Source organism: Parambassis ranga, unplaced genomic scaffold (assembly GCF_900634625.1).
Source record: "Parambassis ranga unplaced genomic scaffold, fParRan2.1 scaffold_108_arrow_ctg1, whole genome shotgun sequence".
In the NCBI taxonomy this organism is placed as follows: domain Eukaryota; kingdom Metazoa; phylum Chordata; class Actinopteri; family Ambassidae; genus Parambassis; species Parambassis ranga.
In genome coordinates, this window is record NW_021144694.1 from 10,312 (window position 1) to 17,582 (window position 7,271).

Below are 7,271 nucleotides of genomic sequence, written 5' to 3' on the forward strand. Positions count from 1 at the left end.
ATGGTTCTACACCTTCATCTGAGTCCAGCTGTCTTTGATGATACTGATTGGACCTGATGAGGAAGACACACACCTGTCTGTATAAGACCTTACAGCTCACAGTGCAGGTCACATACTGGGTGATGACGTCCTCCTGCAGGTGTTACTGTGGAACAACTGCTCTGGATTGGGATGAGTCTGAATAGAACTTTGTTAGCTTTGTAAAGCTGTGTGGTAGTTAGAGAGGAACTGAAAAGTGTCAACAACAAGGAGTTGGTCTCCAATGGAATAAAGTTAAACATCAGGGCTCGTCCGGGATTTGAACCCGGGACCTCTCGCACCCTAAGCGAGAATCATACCCCTAGACCAACGAGCCATGTGTGGCCACTTATTTTTCATGTTTCAGTCAGTGGAAGAACATGATGTGTTTGTGTAACACTGGAGATGTTACCTGTACATGTGCAGAACAAAGACATGACCCACAGCAGACCATCATGTTTAAGGAGCAGCAGGAAGTCCTCTTCTTAGTAACATTTAGGTGAATGGGACGGCACATTTGATGTTTGACTTCATCTATGAACACATGTCTGCAGCATGTTTACTGCATTTGAACTGTTACTAATAGAATTTCACTTGCTGTTTCTGTCACTTCTTTCATTGCGAGTTAAGACTCCAATAAGTTCCATTAAACTCACAGTGATGTATCCAGACCTCATAGTAAAGCCTTTCTTCTTCATGCCTCCTCCCACCTTACCCATTAGCACATGTGTTTGTTACCAGCAGCAACATGATTGTAGTAAAAAGCTCTTTGAACACTGTGCTCAGGGCTCTTGGTAGTTTCTGCTTCTTCTCCTGTGCTCCTCCAGACACTCCCAGTCCTCCTCTCTGACTGAGCTCACCTGCTTCCACTTGCTGATCAGGACAAAGGACAAATGAGGAAGATGAGACACAGAGGGACATTTGTCCTTTTGTTAGTAGGGCTGCTGCTTGTTGTTGCTCCTTTAGAAAACCTGATGTGTTTTCTTGTTCCTTTAGTAGAAAATAATGAGTCTCTTTTGCTTCTTTGTCTCCTAGTTCAGCTTTTGTTCCTCTCCTTGTCCTCTGACCTGCTGAGGATGTCAAATGGACTTTTAGCTGCACATGCTGGAAGATCATATGAAGATGTTCATGTATTGAAAGTTCCATGTAAGGAAAGCTTTAGCTCTTCTTCTTCCTCTTTGATTCTTGGATTCATTTGTCTTTGAAAATGACTCTTTGTCTTCTTCCTGCTTTTGCTTTTATCATGCTTTGATTCATTTCCTCTCTGTCTCTAGCTTCCTGTTTTATTTGGAAAGATCTAAGCTGTGTTCCAATTCAGGGTCTGCATCCTTCGGAGGACACAGCCTATGCGGTCTAAGGAGGCCGCGTCCTCCTGAGGATCCTCCGGAGGATTCTCAACCGTTGGTAAATGGGACGGTCTAGCCTTCAAAGTAGGGGTGGCTACTGAAGATTTCAGTATCGATCCGATACCAAGGAAATCCAGGGCCAGTATCGCCGATACCAATACCGATACCGATACTTTTACATTGAAATTTCATGATCATAATAATTATTTTTTTGCCTTCTTTTTTGCCTTTAAATAGATTATCGTGATTGGCAGAATAATAATACACAAGAAACATTTGTTAATAAATCAAGCTGCAAACAAAGTGCAGAACTGTATAAGTTTGAAATTTTAACTTCACATCATGTCAGCAATGCTCCTTGTGACAGCCATGGCTCTTTGTGAATCATGTAGGTGAAACAGCATGACTAAGATACTTTTATAAAAGTTTAACACCTATCTGCATGGAGCCTAAATATGAAGATAAGATCCTTCAACAGTTATCACCAAAGCATAATTATATTAATCATACTGAAATACATATCATTATATAACTTATATAATTACATTATTAGATGTATTTTGGAATTTGAGAAAAACAAGATTTATTTCAGCTGGTGATGTGATGACTGTTCAGTCATTCTGCTAAAATTACATGTCTTATCACAGCACTCAGAACGACACCTTTAATTCATGCTGCAGATTACTCAATCTAACCCTTCACTTCTTTAAATCATCTACCTGGATATTCATGAGTGTTTTGCAGTAAAGCCTTTGTCAGTGACCACTGTCTCTGGTTCATGTTTGGGGATCTGCCTCTTCCTCCTCCCTCTGTTTACTCTGCAGCTCGAGGTCTTGGGCTCTGCTGCTTTATGTTTTGTAAATGAGTTGAGTTTCCACAGTGGCAGGTCGCTTTCCTGCACACCTCACAAGTAGTATTTCTTCTTCTCGTCTGTCGCTGTGAAATAACTCCAAACAGCGCTCCTCTTCCTCTCTGCCATCTCCATGATGCTAGCTGTACTTTACAGCCAATCAGGAGCTCCGTCTGCTCCAGCAGAGTGGAGAATGAGGGGAGGGGCGGGGTGTGCCTGCGCACTGAGCAGAGTAATGCGAGTAAATACGAGTAAGTTGCTGAAGGTATAGAAGAGAAACTTCCACAGAAATATCGATCTCATCACGCTAGTATCGAGTAATTACTGATCCTAACTTTGGTATCGATACTATCGATATTTAGATCGATTCGCCCACCCCTACTTCAAAGCACTTCCTGATTGTGGCGCGACGTCACAAGTTCTGCCCCCCCAAGCCCGGGAAAAACAAACGCGGACAGACGACAGCAGACGAACACAGAGTAAAAAGAGAAAAGAGAGGAAAGACACGAAAAGGCAGAAAAACGAAAGATGGAAATGGAGATCGAGATTTGGATTTTGTTTTGTTTAATATTTACGTTGTTGGTGGAAGAGGAAGGCGGCTTCAGCGTGGCTTCAGCAGCAGAGAAATCAGCGCCGACTCGTTTATTTCAGGCTGGGAGAGCGCAGTGGAGAGGTAACGTTAACCCTGCTGTAATAACCCATACTATTGATAATAATTAATATACCAGTTACTGAACAAATGCCTGCCATATAAATAGTAGTTGACAAATATGATTTAATGTAATTGTATTTATTCATTTGTAACTTGAATACTTTAAACTAGTTTTAGTTAAATGTGTAAGAACTGTTAACATCCAATAGAATTGTATCAGCTGTAAATCAATTGCTATAGTTTAATCCTCATGTTCTTACCCTCATGTCTCCAGACAGGGGCAGATTTACTGCCGTATAAATGTACAGGTCCCGTTCTACAAACCTTTTTTAACAATCATGACACCACCCAAGACTTCCGGCTGAGCAGAGAGTCCCTGGCGTGCTGCTGGAGCTTCTACACCAGGAAGAAGACAGGGATGGGGTGCCACAATAGAGACCTTTGTTCCTCTTCTGGCTGGTGAGTGGGACATCCTACAGAGTGTGGCAAGGGTGTTCGGATGCCTCGTACCACTGTTCACCGCATCGTCCATCGGTTACGGAGGAGGTGGTGGCTATCCGCCACAAGTTTCATCTACCTCCGCAATACCGCAGAAGACCTGGCGGCAGTAACCCAGGGGTTTGCAGGGCTGGCGAGTCACAGAGCTTTCTGCAAAGCTGCTGGAGCAATCGACGGCTGCCATGTGAGGATCAAGCCTCCAAGCGGCTTGGATGGTCACTGCTACCGCAACAGGAAACTGTTTTCCTCCATTTTATTGCAGGCAGTGTGTGACCATCAGGCCGCTTCATTGACACGTACGTGTGGCTGGCCGGGGTCGGTGCACGACTCCAGAATACTCCGGCACAGCCCACTGTACAGGCGTGGCATCTACCCTCCTCCAGGGCACTTCATCTTGGCAGACGGCGGGTACCCATGTCTCCAGCATCCACTCCCCCTCATCACTCCCTACAAGCAGCCGGTACAAGGTGTGGCAGCCCAGCGCTTTAACAGCCGTCATTCCACGGCACGCTCCATCATAGAGCGTGCCTTTGGAATGATGAAGACGAGGTGGCGAGCCATCTTCCTCCAAGCGCTGGAGGTGCACCACACCTTTGTGCCTCAGTATGTCACTACATGAGAGAAATATTGCTTATTGTCAAATGGCCTGCACAACATCTGCCTGGTGCCGGTGACATCATGGCGCCAGAGGATGGAGTGCAGGAGGACATGCCGGAGGATGAGGGGAGAACGGGCTGGAGGCAGCCAGTGGGGCTCCCTGGTGGGATCAGCTGTCTGCTGAGTGTCTGCCCTGGAGGAGGGAATACTTGACCATGATTACTTTCAGAGGGTAAGTATAGTAATTTTATAGCTATTTCAATTCCAAGCTGTTGTGCAATGTAAATAATAACTTAAACAACATAGAATTTGAATGTACAACACAAAACATCACCTCCTGTCCACCATCCTCTCCAATAAACCAAAAGCCTCTCCATCCTCTGTCTGCTCTCCCTTTCTCTCCTTTCCTCAGCCTCCCTCTGCAGCCTCATGTCCTCCCTCATTAGCTCCAAAAAAACATTGTTTTCTCTCCTCCTCTTCCTCCTTGTTCCTTGTTATGGTCCTGGCTGCCTCTCCTCATTATCGTCATCATCATCGTAAATGCAGCGCCGTGCCCCTGGTGCTGCTGAGAAGGGTCCAGGAGTGCTTTGTTTTTCTTTGTTTGTTTTTTATTCTGTGGGCCCCTGGTAGTGGGCCAGAGAACCAGGAGGGAGGGACAGCTTACCAGGGAGGCCGCACTTTACCTGGGCACACCCTTGCACACACACACAGACAAATCTTGTCAAGACCGCAGTGCCTGTTTTTAGCATTCCTTGTCCATACTTACCTGTAGGTCTTAACCAAGACCTGTGTGCACGTGTCTATGTGTGTGTGATGTCGTCATGATACGCATGCATACATCTGTACCATGCACAGATCTGTACCATGCAGGAATCACTATCACAGTCAGAGTTCATATCAATGAGCAGAGAGCTGCAGTGGGCAGAAATCCCCACAGTGGTCAGGTGGTCCTTTGTAGTACTTGTGATCTGCTCATTGTAGCCTTTAATCATCGCTGAGCATGAAGTCTGTTACAGCCTTCCCTCCTCCAGGCAATTTTGTCTTCTCCCCAAAGAAATGTACAAACTGGAGATATTTTAATGTTTAGAAAACATGTGCTTAGTGTTGTTCTTCCATCGACAATATTTTACTTTAGCTATTTTATGCTACTCAGAATCTTGTTTATATGCACATAATAAACATTTACAATGGGGCTTTCGCACTACTCAGTGTCAGCCCTAACACAGTGGGGGATGTAGCTCAGTGGTAGAGCGCATGCTTTGCATGTATGAGGTCCCGGTTCAATCCCTGGCATCTCCAAGGTCATCTTATGCTCCTCTGTCAGCTCAAAGAGTTAATTGTTTACACCTAACAAGTCCGATGTGCTTCATCTGGTCAAGTTCAGTAGAACTGATGGAGCCACTTGGGCTACGTTCAGTCTGCAGGCTAAAGTGACCAAATCCCATTTTTTTGCACTAATGTGACCTGTATCTGATATTGTCATGACAGTGTGAACAGCTCAATTCCGATTTTTTTTATATCCGACCCAGGCCGCTTTCATATGTGGTCCTAAATCAGATACGTATCAGATTTTTTGCAATGCGACCTCAGTCTGAACAGCTATGCGGCATATATCCGACTTTTGCGTCAGTGAAAGGCGACAGGCGTCACAATTCTGCGACACAGGAGCTGCAGACAAGCTGTGTTGTTAGCAACAAGCGCCTGTTGCCAGGAAGTAGAGCCCAACTCCAACGCGCGGCTCACAGATGAGGGAGATGTCGACTGTCTTGCTGTGAAAGTGACACAGAAAGGCGCTCGCAGACGTATTCAAAGGTTCTCGTCATTCTGAAGTTATGAATGTTGAATGTTATGAATGAAGTCAGTGTCGCTAAAGCAGTCACATCACTATCCCACCACTCCGCACCCACACGCATCTCTGTACAGACGCTGCAGCTACTGCGCTCTTCCTTCTCAGCATTCTTCTTGATATTATTTGAATATAATTATGTTGGCTACGATCGACATTAACGTAAACAAAGGCACACAAGCACACATTGTGTGACGTTGTGTCCTCTTCTGCACATGCGGGTCACTTCAGGCCACAGTCCATTCACACAGGAGAGTGGTAGCAGTCGCATATTATTTTGTAAACACCAAAAAATCGATTTCACCAAAAAATCAGAATTGAGCATTAAGACCTGCAGTCTGAACGTCTGACTTTGGAGAAGTGGCGAAAAAAAGTGTTAAGAGCACAGGGCCTGCCTACAATCAGACACAGGTGCAGCACGTTAGGGCAGGGCAGCTAATCAGTGGGGACAAGCACACAGAGGTGGGAGAGCAGAGAGGAAGCAGCAAAACACACGGCACCAGGATGGATCCGTTGTTGGACCATGCTGATTTTTGAACAAGTGAATATGACAGGAATTGGAATGCTGGCGTTCTAGTCTGCTGCAAGTCCATGCAGAGCTTTATAAAGAGTAACAGTGATTATTGTGGAACAGAATTCAGCTCCCCCTGAATGGAAGGCAACTTTTTTGGAATGAAGTCAGCATAACAGAATGAAACGCAGGTTTTCAGAATGAAAGCCAGCGTTCATCCATGTGCCACTTCTACTTTACATTGATACAAATGTATCTGTTCATATCACCTGACAGGACCAATTCTGGTGTAACCACAAGTGAAATTGTTATTTGTTGCAAGTCATACACTCTCATACTCTGGATTCCATTACAGGCCAATGTGGACCTCATGACAGTGTTGTATGGAAAGCCAGTTCAGTTCATTTCTTGATATTAAATATTTTGTTCTTGCACTACTTAACTAGTGAATACATTTAGACCTGGTTAGCTAATTAGTTCTTACATGTTCACATGGAGTCAGCTACTGCATGATGTAACATCTAGTATCTGACAAACAAGTAAACCCTATACATGACCACCAAAAACCCATAACACATTATATAACATATCTTAAAGTAAGTATTATGAGGATGCTGTCATCTTCCTGCTAAATTGAGCTTTCTCACCTGGAAGCCGGCGATCCTGAAGGACAAACCGAGTAGACAGGGTGGACCACCTGCTGTCAGAGTGGATCAGGGACTACCTCACAACTGACCACAATAGCTTTAATTTGCACATACAAATACTACTGTTTACTGCTTACTTTTGCACTTCAGCCACTTTACAGTCTGTTTACATTGTTCATGGACATTTGGATAGTCATAACATTTATGACTTGATGTAACCTTTACATACTTAATATTTTATATTTTATTTGTATCTATTCTCTCTTCTATTTTACTGTGTCTTAATTTCAAGCTGCTCACTTGTGC

At 44.4% G+C, this 7,271-nt stretch overlaps 2 non-coding genes across 2 annotated transcripts; one reads left to right on the plus strand and one right to left on the minus strand.

The window, feature by feature from the left end:
- Positions 1-283: 283 nt before the first annotated feature.
- Positions 284-355, minus strand: trnap-agg (transfer RNA proline (anticodon AGG)). Its single transcript has one exon. It is a non-coding gene; the product is annotated as a tRNA-Pro (tRNA).
- A 4,834-nt stretch (positions 356-5,189) lies between these two features.
- On the plus strand, positions 5,190-5,260 carry trnaa-ugc (transfer RNA alanine (anticodon UGC)). Its single transcript has one exon. It is a non-coding gene; the product is annotated as a tRNA-Ala (tRNA).
- Positions 5,261-7,271: the final 2,011 nt, after the last annotated feature.